The sequence below is a fragment of the Trachypithecus francoisi genome, unplaced genomic scaffold (genome assembly GCF_009764315.1).
Source record: "Trachypithecus francoisi isolate TF-2019V2 unplaced genomic scaffold, Tfra_2.0 Lachesis_group10, whole genome shotgun sequence".
Classification (NCBI taxonomy): domain Eukaryota; kingdom Metazoa; phylum Chordata; class Mammalia; order Primates; family Cercopithecidae; genus Trachypithecus; species Trachypithecus francoisi.
Genome location: NW_022681455.1, coordinates 5,395,214 through 5,414,700, shown reverse-complemented (window position 1 = coordinate 5,414,700; position 19,487 = coordinate 5,395,214). Strand labels below are relative to the sequence as shown.

Sequence of the window (19,487 nt, the reverse complement as noted above, 5' to 3'; positions counted from 1 at the left end):
CCAAGCCAGGATTACATTTCCAGTCATGGGCAGGCTTTGCTGCAAATGATTACATAGGACTAAACCTAGACAGACCTGAGGAGCAGAAGGCAGAGTCAGGCCAAACCAGAGCCAAGGGGAAGGGAGCCAAAGGGACTTGGCCATGGGAGCAGACGCACAAGCTGCGCCCTGGAGCTGATCAAGTGCCTCGCAGGAGAGGGCTGGGCAGAGGAACCATGACGGCCATGCGGAAGCCACACAAGAGCGATCCAATGTCTCATCTCCGCCCTCAATCATGGCCTCCACTGATGCCAAAGTAAACCCATTCAGCTTCAGGAGGCTTTCCAGCAAACAAAGCATAATTTGTATGACAGATCTTTGTGTGACAGGTAGGAAACACTCCTGAAGGGAGAGATCTGGAAGGTTTCTAATATTACAATGCTCTTTTATTGCTGATTTTCTCTCTGGATTTTTAGCCTTGGTTGACACATCAGCTTGTGAGTTATTTATTTTTCTTTGACTCAGTTTCCCCTGAGAGAAACAGAAATAAAAACCATATGATCATTTCCACCTCTCAAATTCAACTATCCAGGAATTAAATTCTGTTTATTTCAGGCTATTAAATATTCATGGAGTCCAAGAACCAGGTGCTTCAGGAGATTAAAAAATAAATAAAACACAGGCCCTGCTATCAAAGAGCTCAGACCTAGAAAGTTTAAAAAATTCTCAAATAACCACGCCAAAAGGTAAAATGTGCTAAATATCACAGGAGATTATGATAACAGTCTGCTCAACAAACAATTTCAGGGGATCTGGTATGTGCCAGGCATTGTGATAGGCAAGGAAAACAAGTTTAAAAAGTCTGTCAGCCCTTCCCCCACAGTTGTGGATGGTACAGCAGGGACTGAGAGACTCAGGGAGGAAGAAATACTCTCTGATCCTAGTGGCCGAGAATTGGGTGAGAAGGCGCCGTTAAGCTCTGATGGCACTGCCATTCAATACTTATGCCCCCTGACCATAGGGGTGGGAGGTGGGGGAGGTGGAGGATGTTGGCAGGCAGAGACAGTGAGTCAGCTTCTGAACTGCAAACATAACACACAACGGCCTGCAGATGAGACAGGAGGCACCCCATGTGCTAGAGACACCGGGCTGCCAGCTTGGCCACTGACTTGGACATGTGTAAGGGAAAGGGAGGAGGGTGGCTTGGGGCCTCGCTGGAAAACCAAGTGTTCATGCTTTTGTCTTGCACACAGTAGAGGATCACGGGCATTTGAAATGACACAACTGGAAGCTAAATCCAACAGCAGGGAGACCCTTACCAAGGCAAGGTAAGTGGGCTACCCTCGGCCTCCCCTTCCCTGCTATTGTTTTGGTAGCTGGTCAGGGCTAGGGACAGGAGTATCCTTTCCTCCTGTGGACCGTTCGGGGGGCCATGCCCTGGAGGAGCCATTTTCACCAGCCAAGGTAAGATGGAGCCTCACTTTTCAATCCTGCCTGCTAATGACCCTGCCCATCTCTTTTATTTATTTATTTATTTATTTATTTATTTATTTATTTATTTATTTTGAGACAGAGGCCTCACTCTGTCGCCCAGGCTGGAGTACAGTAATGCTTTCTCGGCTCACTGCAACCTCTGCCTCCCAGGTTCAAGCAATTCTCCTGCCTCAGCCTCCTGAGGCTGGGCTTACAGGCGTGCACCACCACGCCTGGTTAATTTTTTGTGTTTTTAGTAGAAATAGGGTTTCACCATGTTGGCCAGGCTGGTCTCAAACTCCTGAACTCATGATCCACCCGCCTCGGCCTCCCAAAGTGTTGGCTTACAGGCATGAGCCACTGTGCCTGACCAACCCTGCCCATCTCTTTACTCAATATATTCTCCAGCCACAGCCTTTAATCACATAGAACCTTTCATAAATTGGGACTAAATAGTAGGCCCTTCAAATGCTGAGTGAACGCAAGCTGTAGGAGGACAAGAACACTGCTTTGTTTGCACTTTGCTGTATCTCAAGCACCTGGGAGAATACCCGGCACATAGTAGGCACGTAATAAGTATTTGTTTCTTTTTTTGCTTTTTGGGTTTTTTTTTTTTTTTTTGAAACAGGGTCTTGCTCTGTCACCCAGACTGGAATGCAATGGCACAATCACAGTTCACTGCAGCCTCAACCTCCGTGCTCAAGCAATCCTCTTGCCTCAGCCCTCCAAGTAGCTGGACTACAGATGCATGCTACTGTGCCTGGCTAATTTTTGTAATTTTGGAGAGACGGGGTTTCACCACATTCCCTGGCTGGTCTTGTACTCCTGGGCTCAAGCAATTTGCTTGCCTTGGCCTCCCAAAGTGCTGGGATTACAGGCATAAGCCACCGCACCCGGCCTTGTTAAGTGAACAAATGAAGCTTGATGCATGGAGGGAGTGTAAACTGAGATAATAAATAATCTTAAATACCATTTCTAATAGCTTCCTTTTATAGATGAGAAACTGAGGCTCAGAGATGTCAAAGGATTCCTCTAGGGCAAACAGTCAGCAGGCAGTAATAAGTTAGTTAAAAGCTATTGTCCAGGCCTCCTGATGCTGTTTCTACTATCCTGCATTACTTCTGCTTTTTGCATTTTCAATGACCTATAATTAAGAGCAATGAAATTAGAAAGCAGCAGTTTATAGATCTCCAAAGAATTTTATTCTAAAGATGTTTAGAACCTCCATGACACAGAATATTAAGGCAATAAAAACAAATTAGAAGGAGGATGGGCGAAACAAGCTGATTTCAGGTCAATGAAATGAAAGCAACACTCTCTGTGCATTTTCAATGCTGCTGTGTAGAATTTCTGAGATTACCTCCATTACTCTGCTTTGAAATTGCTCAGTAAACTACATCAGACATTACTCCACTAACACTCTCACAATCTGGCCTTCCCTGCTGGTTCCCTGGAGACTAACGCATACCCAAGCTTCAAAAATTTTCCCTTGGCAATAAAAGTGTATATATTTTGAAAGGCAATAAAATAGAGGCTTGTGTCATCTTTGGAGGGGCTTTTTGGAATCTTCTGCAAAGATTTAAAAATCAAAAAGCTGCTTGGTAACCATCTGCAGGGTAAGAAACAAATAAGCAATAACCAAGATGGTTTTGAATGAAAACCGGAAAAGGAAATCTCCTCACAACGACATCAAAAACAAGTACACGTGACCAACAGCTCTGTGCCAGCTATCGTGCTAGATGCTGGAGGGTCAGCAGTCTACGACCAACAAGGTCTTTGTCCTCATGGCACTTGCAGTCTTGGGAAGGGGAAGTTAGAATCAGTGACATTAAACAAAGACAGCGTCACAATTGGCTTACTATAGTGGTGATGCTTGCCATGAAGTAGATATAAAGATGCTACTGGAGTGGGTCACAGGGTCATCAGATGTGCCCAGGCAGTCCCAGCACAGGAAGGGAGAACCAAAAGGCTTGCTCAGCTGGAATGACGGTGACGGCAGCTCTGCATGGCCAGAGGGCTGGTCAGAGGAGAGCAGAGCAGGCTTTTCCTCGGAGGACACAGTCACTACAGATTTGGACCTTTACCCTCACAGCAATGAGAATCCAAAGATTATACAGAGATTATCGGGACCGAGAGTTGACTGCTAAAAGATTATTCCTTAAAAAGCAAGACCGGGCTTGGTGGCTCGCGCCTGTAATCCCAGCACTTTGAGAGGCTGAGGTGGGTGGGTCACGAGGTCAGGAGATGGAGACCATCCTGGCTGGCTAACATGGTGAAACCCCATATCTACTAAAAACACAAAAAATGAGCCAGGCGTGGTAGCATGCACCTATAATCTCAGCTACTCAGGGGGAAGCTGAGGCAGAAGAACTGCTTGAATTCGGCAGGCGAGGTTGTGGTGAGCAGAGATCATGCCACTGCACTCCAGCCTGGGCAACAGAGCGAGACTCCCTCTCCAAATTAATTAATTAATTAATTAATTAATTTAAAGAAACAAGTGTGATATTTTCAGAACAGTACAAGCAGTTTGACATAAGCAAATGTAAATTAGGATGTAGGGATTATTTGATAGCATTCACGAGTGACAGCAGAAAGGCATGTCATGTCCATGGGTCTAAAAAAAAAAATGGAGGGAGAACTTAGTAACCCCAAATGGCATTGATAAAAGTACTAGGCATAATACTTTGAAAAAAAAAAAAACAAACAACAGTCAAAAAAAAAGTCAAAATAATCAACTATTTAATTTAGTGTATAAGCTAAACAATAATAATAATATTGATGCTATTATTAAAAGCATCCCTCCTTGTTAAACCTCCCTTGGCTCCTCCAGCCCACACCGGTTTTGGCGTCTTTTGAATTCACAGACTCCACCTGATGTCTAAGCAGGTACATAACAGTAAATCAGGCACAGCTTTGTGGGCTCTCCTGTACGGTTTCTCATTATTCAACTCTTGCATTTAACACACTTTCCATGTGTTTATGCCTAGACTACCCATTGGCACTGTGAGCTCCTTCAAAAATTCCTACATACCTTGGTACCATCTGGGGCACCTGGCAACCTGCTACACACACAGGAGCTGCAAGTATTGACTCACCAATAGAACAATTGGTGTAAAAGAGAAAAAATAGAGTTTTGGAAATAATTTGCAGATTTGGATTCTAGAGATCTTTCACAATTAACTTCATCATATGTTAAACAGAGCAAATCAAATCCTATTATACTAGTAAGAAGAGACTAAGGAATGTCAGAAAGCTCATTTTGAAATTCAATTGTTTGGAACACATTCCGCCTCATGCATGAGGGGAAATTTTTTCTCAGCTTTCTCTGTCAAGAATATTGTGCTTTCTCTGAAAAAGAATGAGCACGATTTTATCTTGCAGACACTGTAGATAGTATTAATTAATTATGTTTCCCTCCTTCCTTTTACCATTAGGCAGCTGAAATCCAAACCTATGCTTTTTTGTGGTAACTGATAGAAATGTGTATTTCTTCATGCAACCTTACCCCAGCTTTGCTATTTTCACAGTCTCATTTTCCTTTTACCTTTTGCCCCTTGGTTTTTGTTTTCTCCAGATACATCTATATCTACAGATGCCACTATCTCATATCCTTTATAGAACTATGTTGCAGCTAAATTTGTAAATAAATTGAATAGTTAAGCAAAGGATGCTTTAGTGCTTCACAATTTACTATGCTGTGCAGCCTTTGGTAGTGGAGTTTTTCAAACCAAGGCAATTAATCCTCAATAAGCTGATTCTCAAACAGACCTACATAGAACAGTCTCCACTCCCATCCCATACCCCCACTTTCGCCCACCACACACCCTGCAAAACATCTAATGACATGATTAGGCAGGCTTCAGGTGCCTGTCTTTAACTTTTCCACTTCCCTTAGCTCTTCATATCATTCATTTTAACCACTGATCACTGGGTCCTGTCAGTTCTACTTGCCCAGGTCTCTAGAATCTGTTTCCCCCCTTGAATTTCTACTGCTACAGCTGTAATTCACAGACTCGATGTTTCTCCCCCAGGTATGACGCCGCTGCTCGGTCTCACTGCCTCCCATCTCCACTCCATCCAATCTATCTTCCAGCCCAGAAGTGAAGGTTTTGTGCCAAAATGCATTCACTCATCCAAACATTCAATAAATATCTACTAAGCACCCACTAAAGATTAGGTGTGCGTGAAGCCCTGGTGACAAAGAAATAAAGAGACCCGGCCTCTTCCCTTAAACAGCCAGTGAATGGTGCAAAGGCAATAAACAAACCATGGCATGGTTTGAAAAACGAGCGCGAGGGTCCCTTTGGGAAATGCTGAGCAGAGCAGGTGCACGGCACCTTCAAGAGCTCCTTGGAGCACGCAGTGCCCTTAGGCAAGAGTGGAAGAGAAAGCAAGGAAGCAGGCAAAGGCCAGGGCAGGAAGGCCCTGAAAGGCCACGTGGACCTTACCATGTGATTTCTGTTTAGAAACTCTCAATGCTGCCCCATTCCAAACCCTTAGGCCTGGCCTCTGTGCGTCCTGGTGTAGCTCCCAAGCTACACCTCTGATCCATTCTCAATTCGTAGTACTGTGCTATACCCACCTACACCTCACTCCGCAAAGACTCCAAGTAAACTCATACTCCTGGCCTGACTCAATCATTCCCTTAGGCCACTCTGGACCCCAAACCGTCTCCTCCACATCTCGGCCTGCTGAAACCCCACTTACCGTTTCTTCAGTATAATACTGTAGCCACAACAAACCAGTAGAAATTAAGCATGGTCCTACCTTCAAGGAGGTTAGACTCTTGTGGAAGAAAAGGATACATTTAGTAACTATCATGTAACTATAAAATACATGGTGATGACATGTGATAGGTGTTTCCCTAAAATAATCACTTCACTGCAATAACAACACAGTGGCAGGTGAGTTGTTGGACTTCTCAAGAAATGTTTCAAGAATAAAAGAGCATTTACACTGATCCTTGCCAGTTAAGTAGGGTCCAACCCATCACAACAGACACTAATACCAGCTGATTGTCACCCCGTCTTTCTCTTGCTGCACCCCATTAACAACAGCATCGCAGAAAATGCCTGCTGAATAAACCATACATAAGCATAACAAATTCCAAAAGAAAAGATTAATTTTGTAGAGTATCATCCTTAAATGTTACTTCTCTTAATTCTAACAAAAATCTAGAGAGGATTTTATATTAGCCCTATGCCACCGAGACTGATGTCCCCAATGTCCCCTGTAACCTCAGACATGGGTTACAGGAGGACCTTAGTGATAAAAAGTCTCCACTGGCCATTTCTCCATTGATTATGGAAATGAGCAGTGAGCCCCAACTCCCCAATTCTTACAGCAGTTCAAAAACCATCACCTTGACATACTTGAGAATTAAATACTAAGCAGAGCATGTTTCCTGGAGACAGGAATAATTGAATTTTCATGAAACGTAATGCAATGTTTGTTCATTCTATGTAAACACATACAGATTGCAAGTAAGGCTAGATTAATTCCTTCAAAGCACACTAGATTTCCACAAACATAATGAAGCTGTCTGAGGTAATAAAGCCTTAGAAGTCAACATTTGAAGACTTTTTCATTTGTTTCCCTATACCTGAAGTGGCAGGATAAAAATAAGATGAAAATATAGGACTTTTATATGTAAATTAATCCCAAAGTAACTTTTCTAGGAAATACACAAAAAGTTCACAATGAAAGCAAACTATGTGTGCATACATAGGAATGAGCAGTGGCCTAGAAAGCCCGGAAGTGTTTACACACCTCCAATCGTATCTAAAATACCAGATTCCTGTCAGTGGAGCAGGATTTTCCCCAAATCTTCATGAAAGGAAGCTGAGGTAAACAAAGCAGAAAATGAGGGGAGGACCCTGAATACCTTCATGAAGAATCACAGAAGATTATCCAGAGAGGCACAGCAATAATGAAAGAGGTAGCCCAAGGCGATGTATCCAGGGGTTCCACACAGGGCAGATTGGAGGAGGGAGACCCTGGAGGCAAGGAGACCCCTAAGAAGAGGCTCTCAGAGAAGCCCCTGTGTGCTTCTCTCGCCTCAACCTTTGAACAGGCTGTTTCTTGTGCCTGGACTAAGAGGCAGCACACTACATCCTGCATGCCAAGTCTGGCTCCCTAACCCTCTGGTTTTTTATGGCCTACAAGCTAAGAATGAGTTTTTCTTTTCTAAATGGCTGGAAAACATCAAAAGAAGAACACTATTCATGACGCATGGAAATCAGAGGAAATTGTCACTATCCATAAATAAGGAGTTACTGGAAACCAGCCATACTTCACTGATGGCCACCGCGACCCTCACACTACAACAGCACTGGGGAGCTGGAGCAGGAGACCAAGGCCAGCCCAAACCCAAATGCCTACCACTTGGCCCCTTACCAAACTAGTTCGCCCCTGCAGACCACATCACACTTCCCCTTCCCCACTCCCTGTTACCACTAACCCTTACTCATCTCTCACATCTCAGAGTAGAAGGCCTTTCTGAAAACTTCCCCAGATCACACTAGATGCCACCTCCTACTATTCCCACAGTGCAATGTGCTGCCTTCCTCACAGCATGTGTCAGTACATATTGGCTACACATTTACCTGACCATGCTTCCCACCTGACTGTGAGCTGCAGGAGGGCAGGGGCCATCTGCAACCTCATACAGTTGACCCTTGAACCACAAAGACTGGAACTGCACAGGTTCACTTCTACATGGATTGTTTTCAACCAAATGTGGGTCAAAAATACAGAATTTGCAGATGCAAAACCCATGTATACAGAGAGCCAACTTTTCATATATGCGGTTCCTCAGGGAACTGCAGGACTTGAGTATGTGCAGATTTTGATATACTCAGGGGTCCTGGAATCAGTCCCACATGTATACCAAGGGATGATCGCATTTTCATCATTAATTGGTACAGGCTGAGTATCTCATATCTGAAAAACTTGAAATCTTAAATGCTTCAAAATCCAAAACTTTTTGGGGGCCCACACGATGCTCAAAGGAAATGTTCATTGGAACATTTCTGATTTCGAGTTTTCAGATTAAGAATGCTAAATCAGTAAGTATAACGCAAATATTCCAAAATACACACACACACACACACACAAAATCCAAAACCCAAAACATTTCTTGTCCCAAGCATTTAATATAAGAGGCATGCAATCTGTACTACCAGGTATGCAGCAAATATTGAAATGAATGAATGCATGAACAATGAATGAATAAGTCAAATAAAGACCTGAACCACATGAAAACTCTTGCCTTATGCAAATAAATTCCAGTAAATTTAATAGATAAAGGAACCCAGGAGAATGTTTATTTTTCTGAAACCTTATACTTTTTGGCCTTTCTCTTCTTTTCTTTATGATAATTTTCATATATAGATAAAATCTTAAGTTTATGGCTTTTCCTTTTTCTTTTTTTTTTTTTTTGAGATGGAGTCTTACTCACTCTGTCAGCTGGGCTGGAGTGCAGTGGCACGGTCTTGGCTCGTTGCAACCTCCACCTCCCAGGTTCAAGCGATTCTCCTGCCTCAGCCTCCTGAGTAGCTGGGATTACAGGTGCCCACCAACACACCCGGCTAATTTTTGCATTTTTAGTAAAGACGGGGTTTCACCATGTTGGCCAGGTTGGTCTGGAACTCCCGACCTCAAGTGATCCACCCGACTCTGCCTCCCAAAACGCTGGGATTACAGGCATGAGCCATGGCGCCTGGCCAGTGACTTTTAACTTCACTGATGAATTCAAAATCTCCTACAGAGCTCTCTTACACCCTCCGATCTTTCACTTGCAACTATCTCCTAGATATTTCTACCTAGATGTCTTACAGACACTTCAGGCTTAAGAGGTCGAAAGCGAGGGTGCAACCTACATAGCTTCTCTGTCTCCATCTTGTGAAAGGACATCATGAGTCCCCAAGGCTAACACAGCACCATCCTCCACTTTGCTCACAGCTTACCCCCGTTCAATCCGCATATCAGATATGACTGCTTCACCCCAGGTCTACTTAATAGGCATGATGTCTCTAAGAATTCTAAATGCATATACTGTGTGATTTAGCAATTCCACTTCAAGAAATAAATCCTATAGATGTACTGCATGCAAAATGTGACACATGTACACAGTTATTCACTGAAACATTGTTTTTAATAGCAAAAGATGGAAACACACAAAATGCCTATCAAGGGAGCACTGATTATATACATGATGGTTCATACACACAATGAAATACCATGCAGCTGTGAATAGAAATGGGAACGCTTTCTAACGTTCAAACATCTCTAAAATACACTGGAGGTGAAAAAAAAAGTAAAAAATATGGTAGGCTGCTTTTGTTTTTAAGGAGAAAGAAAAATAATATATATTTGTATTTGCATTTAAAACACGTGAAGGGCAGAAACACAGCCATGAAAGCAGTGGGAGGAAGAGCGCACACACTCAGAGGAACACTCGCACCCGAAGAAATGCACGACTTATAAAATCACTGTATACAACACAGGAAGAGGCGGACTCCCTTCTTCCACTTTCTCACTGCCTTCCCTTCCCAAATAAGTCTCTACTGGCTGCAGTAACAACAGCACGGTCCATACTCCTTCAGCTTTGTGTACAAAGCCTCACACTCCAGGCTTCTCTGGATCTACCTCCCACCAGCACTTTCATTGTCACCTAGGCTACCCCAGCCACACTGCGATGCTCTGTCCTCAAATAAACATTCTGGATCTTTCGAAACTCTGTATCTTTGAATGTGCTATCCCCTCTGCCTAGAAGGCCCTGCCTTCCTATTGTCCTGGCAAAGGCCTATGCATTCTTCAAGATGAAGGTAAAAGAACCGCTCTTCCAGGTAATTCTTCTGGGATAACCTCCCTGATTCCGCAGGCCACTTGCCTCCAAGCATGATCACGTATCTGCTTATGGCGCTATTTGTGAGACTGCGTCCCTCATCAGACCATTCACCCCTTGAAGGTAGTTCTGCCTTGTTCATCTTCACTTGCTGAGCATCTACCTTTCTTACAAATGCTACTCATCCTCCCTACTTTATCCTCAATAAATGTTTATCCTCAGTAAATGTTTATAGAGGATAAGGAAGGGAGGATGAGTAGCATTTGTACATTTTGCCTTCTTAGGTAACAAGAGCCTTCACCTAACAGATTGTACTTCTCTGGATAATGTTCTTTAAAAATGCCTCCATGATGAGGAAGAGGTTATGCTAGTGATTATGATTTAGGTAGCTTAAGGTAGAGAATGGGGGTAAAAAGCGTGCTGTGGAATTCACCTACAATTCTTTGGAGGGTGTGCCAGTGGCAGAGTATTGCTCAAAGGTTCTGTGTGTCAATTATGCTTAGGAAAGCTGCAATCAGAACTAATCTGCTCCTTCAATCCATGACCTTTTCCTCATGCCAAGAAGGTGGTCCCCTTGCACATAAAGCCTGGTGATAACTCTTAAAAGGCACACAATCTGGCCCCCTCTCTGCCCACTGCTTCTGCTGCTTCAGCTCCTGCCCTCATTATTCAGAGCCTAGACAATCTCCTGTCCTCCTTGTCTTTGAACTTGCATTTCTTCCACTCACACTCCACAGTAATGCCCGATTCCCAAATATCAATCTGGTCACATTATTTTCCTACTTTCAATATTTCAATGCCTCACTACTACCAGAAGGATGAGATGTAAGGTCTTTGATTTTGCATTCATAGCCCTTCCGGAACTGACCCTATCTAGGTTCCAACCTCCTCCACCTAACTAACATGTTTCCTGGTATAATCCAGCGATCCATGAGTCAGTCTTCCCAGACACACACTGCTGCCTCTCACTCCCTGTATCTCTGCGCAAGCAAATGAGTAGCCAACAGCTGCTCATGACACAGCGGGGGAAATGGGTGACTAAGTGAGATGATGGCTATGTTAATTTGTTCCCCTAGAGTAACCATATTACTATATATATGTATCTTATAACATCATGTTGTATACCTTAAATATACACAATAAAATGTACTTTAAAAACCTCCTCTTCCCTCAGCCCCTGTCATCTAAACTACTCAGACTTCATCTGTCAGCTCAAGCATCACATCCAAGTATGAAGCTTTGCACAAGCTCTCAGGGAACCGTTTCCTCCTTCAACTGTTACCATAGCACCTTGGACAGAGCAGCTTACCCATCAGCCTCTACCACCGGACTGGAAGTCCCCCAAAGGCAGAAACCACCTCGACATCCATAGCACCTGGGTATGGTTCCTACCACACAGATACTTAAAGGTTTGCTTCAGGGATGGAAGAAAAGAGGGAAGGCTGATTCTACTACATGAAGTATCGAATACACATAATGGATTTTGAGAGCTTTTTTCTTTCTAATGCCTTTGAGGCCCACAAGCCCTCAATTTCCAGGGCTCCACAGACAAATAATCTGAAATGATAAATGAATGTTCTGAATGACTTATGTTAGTATCAGCTACTTCCCTTTGTATTGAAGGCATGCCTCAAGGTAAAATTTTTAAAGAGTATCTTACTGTAGTTTGTCACTGCTTCCCCAGAAAACATTTCTATCAGCCTCCTAGTTTACTGTCAATCCCAGCAGCCAATGGATGAGCATGTCCCCATGTGTACTTCTTGGGACAGGATCCATAGAAGAAATCTTTTCATGAAGGGATTTTGTGGTCAAAGAAGTCTGGGAAATACTGCACACTCCCTCCCTCAAACAGAGCTAGTTCTTCCTAGCTTGGAGACACCCTCCAGTAAAGAAAACTCAAACTTTTTGGACCATCATTTGCCATACTTAGGTGATTACCAAGTCTTTATTTCTGAGAATCACCCAGTAATATCCAACTCTTGAATTATACCAATTAAGAATAACAATTTTAAAACCTGGCATAAATTTTGCCTAGTGACATTACCTGGGATAAATTTTGCCTACTGACATTAACTCATTTTTGTCCATGGACGTAACAACATGGCCATTTCATGAAGACATTGCTTCCACCCTAAAATACAGGAATGAACCTTGAAAAAAAAAAATGATACAAGAAAAACAACTTAGCAGATTGTGTTTATCCCCACAGTACCATAAATAATTCCTAAACTTCTAAATTGCCTTTTTGCAAGGAAGAAAATAAAATTGAGCCATTGAGAGCACATGACTACCTGCCTGCAAAGCTGCAGTGATCCCATGAAGCAAGAGTTTCATAAATAGCTTAAATAAAATCCAATTATATGAGCATCCTCTTTTCTCTCTCTCTCTCTCTCTTTTTTTTTTTTTTAACGGTCTCTAAGAATTTCTTTAAGAGGAGGAAAAACCCTGATTAACCAACCATATATACCCAAGTCCTGCTGCTATGCAATTTTCTATGTGGTGCTATACAACAAAACACAATCCTCTATGGGTTTTATTGATATTAAGAACCTCTAGGCTGTTTAAGATTTGAGAGCTAAAAGGAAATCTGAAAATTATATAATTTAGGCCCCTCATCTTACAGATGAAGAAACTGAGACCCACAGGCCTTGCCCAAGATCTCCAGCCCAGCTGGTGGCCAGGCCTGACTGGAGCCGGGTCTTCACCCTGAGGCCCATGTGCTTCCCACTGCACCATCCTTCGAAACTGGGAATTGTACTGAACAGCTGAGGGCAGAAAGAGTCATGAGGAAGCTTCAAAAATTAGGTCAGTTTCCCCCCACATTTTACTGTTTCCATGAACCTGAAGAAAGAATAACAAACATTGGGATGAGGAGTGGGGGGTCCACCCACCCACACACCCATCCATCTAATTTATATATGACTATTGAGTGTCTTCTATGTGCTAGGCATTGTTCTAGGAACTGGAAATACCACAGTGATCAAAACCAAAAAATTCCCTGCCCTTATGAAGCTTACAATCCACTGATTCCAGAGTCTTCGACCTGAGACTGATTAAATTTAGACACATGGCACTAAGATTTTTTTCTTTTTCTTTTCTTTTCTTTTTTTTTTGAGACAAAGTCACACTTTGTCGCCCAGGCTGGAGTGCAATGGTGCAGTCTCGGCTCACTGCAACCTCCACCTCCCAGGTTCAAGCGATTCTCCTGCCTCAGCCTCCCAAGTAGCTGGGATTACAGGCACCTGCCTCCACACCCAGCTAATTTTTGTATTTTTAGTAGAGATGGGGTTTCACCATGTTGGTCAGGCTGGTCTCGAACTCCTGACCTCATGATCTGCCCACCTCGGCCTCTCGAAGTGCTGGGATTACAGGTGTGAGCCACCACGCCCAGCCTGCACTAAAATTTTTAAAAGGTTATATTGCAAACACATGCACGTGCATGCGTGCACACACACACACACACACACACACACACACAAGGATCTTCCATATATCAGTAGCTTTTCAAAAACCTTCCATATAGAGGCCATTCCAGATAAATCCCACCCCCAATCCCTGTCTGGTTTTCAGAATCACCACCACAACCCACTAAAATACTGAGAAACTATTTCAGTGGCTTCTCTGCAGAGGGAGGGAAGTAAAAAAGTCAAGTTCTTTCCAAATATCTTTCCTGCTAAGTTAGAAAGGGGGGTGAAGAGGAAATACTTGAGAGAAATAAATGAGCTGAATTTTCTGTGAATGATATTGGAAGAGAGAATCTTAAGCATTCTATGAGCCCTTGGTAAGATGAAAAACAATATGACAACCACAATGTATGTTGTATCAGCCAGCTACAGCTGATCAACAAACCACTACAAAATTGCAGTGCCATGCAACAACCACCACCCATCTGTGGCGCTGGGGCTCAGCTGGTCCAGACTGGCTGAGATTCAGGCCCTGAGGGTGGTTCAGGTCCACTCCACATGCTTCTTACTGTTCTGGAACCAGCAAGCTACATAGGGCATATTCACCTCATAACGGCAAAAGCTAAAAAGGGCAAAAGCAACCGCTAAGTACATTTCAAGCCTCTTTTCCTGTCACATCTGCTAATTTCCCTTTAGCCAAAAAAGTTACAGGGTCAAGCTCCAAATCAGCAGGGCAGAGAAGTATATTCTTCCCACAGCGGACAGTGCTTCAAAGTCACGGGACCAAGTGCACAGATACAGGGAGGGGTGAAGAACTTGGAACAATACTACAGTCTGATAAAAGAAGGGACCACTTGTATCAATACCACCTTGCCAAATTCCATTTCTTTTCAATCCACACCTTTTATTTGCTCACTCACAAACTGTCCCAACAGCTTCTACGTGTAAAAAGCTAATGGTTAGACTGTGTTATTGGTGTTGCTGTTTCAGGAATGGGAGAAGACAACGGGAAAAAGGATAACAGTTGAAAATGGAAAATTAAGTCCACATTGATGAGGGAAAATCTGGAAAGTTAAATGGAAATTGCTTCATATACCTGGCAAGCATACAAGACCTTAGACGTTGAAATGAACATACAGGACAGACTCTCAGCTTTCCAGATGTTTCTTATATCTAGAAAGCATGCCACAGACATATCACGACAGTTGCAAAAACATCAGAAATGTAGACATATACTATAGCTTAAGACAAGGTGCCAAAGCCTTTATTTTTATTACAGTAAAGGAAATAACGGAGGGGTGGTGTGGATGAGAAGCAGGATTAGGGAAAAGTAAAAAACATAGGAGGAAATAAATCCAATTCAGTGACAATGACATCACTGGACTCCCAGGCAAGCTCTGAGCTACATTTCCTAGTCAAACAAGCACATCCTAGAGTACGACTTCCCAGCCAAGGGAAACTGTCACCGAGGGTGGGACTAAATCTGACAGAACACTAGGAAAGAGAGGGTAAATGCCTGGAAGTCATTAAATATTTAGAATCCCAATGCTGAAAATATGAATGATAAGGCAATAACATGAGAGACTTAAACTACCAGAATCAAGCATGACAAGCGAAAGGGTTATCTTCATAAAACTTGCCAACTTACACCCACGCACAATCTCGGGCGAAGTTACTTTTTTGGAGAATGATGTTATATAAAGAAACCTAAAGCTACTCAAAAAAAGAAATGTGTGTGTGTGTATATATATATATATTCCATTTATGAAAGAGCAACTTAAGAAAAGAACAGAAAAGAAAAGCCACAAACCTAAAGAATATAATTGAAATGCATAGAGATGACAAATGATTAGTAAGCGATATAAATGTAGAATTCCTGCCAATCAATTTTAGAAGACAGAAATGAGCCTCACCCAAAAAATGAACAAAAGAAAAACTATAAATGTCAAATAAATAAACAAAAATGTGTTCAAACTTAACAGTAACCAGGTAAATGCAAATAAAAACCACAATATACCATTTGATTTAATTTATTATTTATTTACTTAATTTTTGAGAGAGGGTCTTACTCTACCACACAGGCTGGAGTGAAGTGGGGGGATCACGGCTCAGTGCAGCCTTGATCTCCTGGGCTCAAGTGATCCTCAAGCTTCAGCCTCTTGAGTAGCTAGGACTACAGGGGCACCACCAAGTTCAGCTAGAGATACTATTTTCAGCTTATCAGACTGCCAAAATAAGTTGAACAAGGTTAAGTGTTAAAGAGGATGTAAAGCACCAGGGAACTTTAGAAAGGCTTAAGACAATGTAAATTGGGCCAACCACTTTGGGAATCAATTTGATGATACCCAAAGATGCTCATAAGTATTGACTTCTAGCAATTTTACTGCTATGTAAAATATAGCTCAGTGAAACTCTTATACCTATACATTCAGATGTACAAGAATATTCAGCAGTAGCATTTGTAATAGCAAAAAGAAAATTGTAACCAAGCAAATATTCATTAAAGAATGGATGAATGAACTATGGAACATTCATCCAATAGCTGCAAAAAACAAACGGACTAAAACTCTACCTATGACAACACAGATGAACTTCACACAAATGCGTGAAAACCGAAAGTCATGAAAGGATCTATACTGTGAGTTCATTTGTTAAAATATAAAAGCACATGAAAGTTAACTTGTTTTACTATATAAACAGTAAAACTATAATGAAAAGAAAGGTAATAACACAAAATTCAGAATGTGATTGCTCATAGAAGGGAGGGAGAGAGGGAAGGAGTGAAGACACTGACAGGGAGGGATACACAGAGGACTTCAACAAAGATGAGAATAACATCATTTGGAGTGAAAGAATACAAATAAAACTTACAGAATATATTCTAGCATCCTTCCTAGTCTCATCAGAAAATGGATTGAGTGACTGGGCTCAGTGGCTCAGGCCTGTAATCCCAACACTTTGGGAGGCCAAGGCAGGCAGATCACTTGAGGTCAAGAGTTCGAGAGCAGCCTGGCCAAAATGGTGAAACCCTGTCTCTACTAAAAATACAAAAATTAGCCGGTTGTGGTGGTGCACACCTATAGTCCCAGCTACTCGGAAGGCTGAGGCAGGAGAATCACTCGAACCCGGGAGACGGAGGTTGCAAGGAGCAAAGACTGTGCCATTGCACTCCAGCCTAGGCAACAGAGCAAGACTCCGTCTCAAAACAGAAACAAAACTAAGAAAGAAAATGGACTGAGTCAATAGCTTCTGGGAACATGCTCAGTGACACTAGTGACCAGAAAAAAAGAAAGGGAATTATACCACCACCAGTATAAGCTTGATACTGTGGCACATGCCTGTAGTCCCTGCTACTTAGGAGGTTGAGGTGGGAGGATCATTTGAGGCCAGGAGCTCAAGTCCAGCCTGGGCAACACAGTGAGACCCCCCACTTCTAAAAAACAATAACAACAAAACACCAGTGTACATTTTTTCCTGTTAAATGTAAAGAGTAAAGAGACTGATAATGTTCAATATTGGTAAGGGTGTGGAAAAATCAACACTTGCAAATACTGCAGGTACTTTTTTCTAGTGTGCCTATGAATATGCATGATAAACCTTGGGAGAAAACACAGTAATTCCACTTTTATAAACTTATCCCAGGAAAATATTAAGACAAGTGCACAGGACACATGGATAAAAATTTTATTGTCAACAACCCATCGATCTAATTAAAATAAAGAGCTTCTGCACAGCAAAAGAAACTACTATCAGAGTGAACAGGCAACCTACAGAATGGGAGAAAATTTTTGCAATCTACTCATCTGACACAGGGCTAATATCCAGAACCTACAAAGAACTCAAACAAATTTACAAGAAAAAAAACAAACAATCCATCAAAAAGTGGGCAAAGGATATGAACAGACATTTCTCAAAAGAAGACATGCATACAGCCAACAGACACATGAAAAAATGCTCATCATCACTCACCATCAGAGAAATGCAAATCAAAACCACAATGAGATACCATCTCACACCAGTTAGAACGGCAATCATTAAAAAGTCAGGAAACAACAGGTGCTGGAGAGGATGTGGAGAAACAGGAACATTTTTACACTGTTGGTGGGACTATAAACTAGTTCAACCATTATGGAAAACAGTGTGGCAATTCCTCAAGGATCTAGAACTAGAAATACCATTTGACCCAGTCATCCCATTACTGGGTATATACCCAAAGGATTATAAATCATGCTGCTATAAAGACACATGCACACGTATGTTTATTGCGGCACTATTCACAATAGCAAAGACTTGGAATCAACCCAAATATCCATCAATGACAGACTGGATTAAGAAAATGTGGCACATACACACCATGGAATACTATGCAGCCATAAAAAAGGATGAGTCCATGTCCTTTGTAGGGACATGGGTGCAGCTGGAAACCACCATTCTCAGCAAACTTTCGCAAGAACAGAAAACCAAACACCGCATGTTCTCACTCACAGGTGGGAACTGAACAATGAGATCACTTGGACACAGGAAAGGGAACATCACACACTGGGGCCTATTGTGGTGTGGGGGGAGGGGAGAGGGATAGTATTAGGAGAAATACCTAATGTAAATGATGAGTTAATGGGTGCAGCACACCAACACAGCACATGTATACACATGTAACAAACATGCACGTTGTACACATGTACCCTAGAACACAAAGTATTAAAAAAAAAAAAAATCAACATGGGAGTGGCCAGAAAGATCCATCCACAGTGATTATGCAGCCACTGATGATGATGATGTAGATAAATATTTGGCAACATCAAAGGACACTTGTGTCACATTTCTTGTGGAAAAAATTATTACAAAAAATATTCAAAGTATGATTCTACTTTTTACAAAACATATAATAACTTCTACATGTAGGTATATGTGACAATTATAAGTATTCATAAAGATTTAAAGTTTTATATAGCAACTAAATTTTATAAAGAATCTATTTTATGTAGGATCATGGAATTACTTTCATTTTCATTTTTATATTTTATTTTCTGATTTTTTCAGTGATTACAGATTGCTTTTACATCAGAAAAAAAGTCTTACCATTTTAGCTGTTTTGAAAAGGGAAAAAGGCTAAGTAAATATTTGAACAGGCATCTCTATTCTGGCAGCTTGAAAATATGTCACCAGGAGAAACTCGAGGCAAAACCTACACATGGGGCTGAAGTGTATTTGTTTGCTTTTCTGAATGGGCACTAAAAAGGGCAAGACTGACTTAAAGGAAGAAAGGAAAGTTAGGAAGGTGAAAGAAAGGAATGGAGAAGGAAGGAAGGGCGGGAGGAGGGAAACGAGCCAGAGTTTCACAAATCTTAGACAGTCTCAACTAACTGGCCTCAAAAATGTACCAGGCTTAATTCTGATTAATAAAGTTGATAGAGTAAATAGACAAGTGGAGCCAATACCACACATTTCCAGCACCACATGTGTGTCACGCAATTATCCTTTCACCTGGAGTGCATACACAACCCAAACTACAGTTCAGGTCCACTATGGGGGCATGAGCCCACCAGTCCATCCCTCTCTGATTACAACCAAAATATCTAAACAACTAACAAAGGACTCTGAAAAGAAAACAAACAGAAAAATTATAAAGGAGAGTTAATACTTGGAAAGGCAACCCACACAGGGTGAAGTTCCTGCTTTGTTTTCTTCTCATATGATTTTGCCCCAAAGGTGAGCCCCAGTTGCACAGCTGCACAACAACACAGGCAACTCAACTCAAAGAGAAACCTGTCTGTCTGTCTGCA

The 19,487-nt window shown here is 42.0% G+C and overlaps 1 protein-coding gene and 1 long non-coding RNA gene across 7 annotated transcripts in view; one reads left to right on the top strand and one right to left on the bottom strand.

The window, feature by feature from the left end:
- The window catches only part of FARS2 (phenylalanyl-tRNA synthetase 2, mitochondrial), a 537,773-nt gene that overhangs the window by 317,203 nt on the left and 201,083 nt on the right, over window positions 1-19,487 (bottom strand). The gene's annotated exons all lie outside the window — the stretch shown is intronic.
- LOC117086663 lies at window positions 1,077-5,623 on the top strand. The gene is made up of 3 exons (XR_004438517.1): window positions 1,077-1,158; window positions 1,233-1,307; window positions 5,484-5,623. It is a non-coding gene; the product is annotated as an uncharacterized LOC117086663 (long non-coding RNA).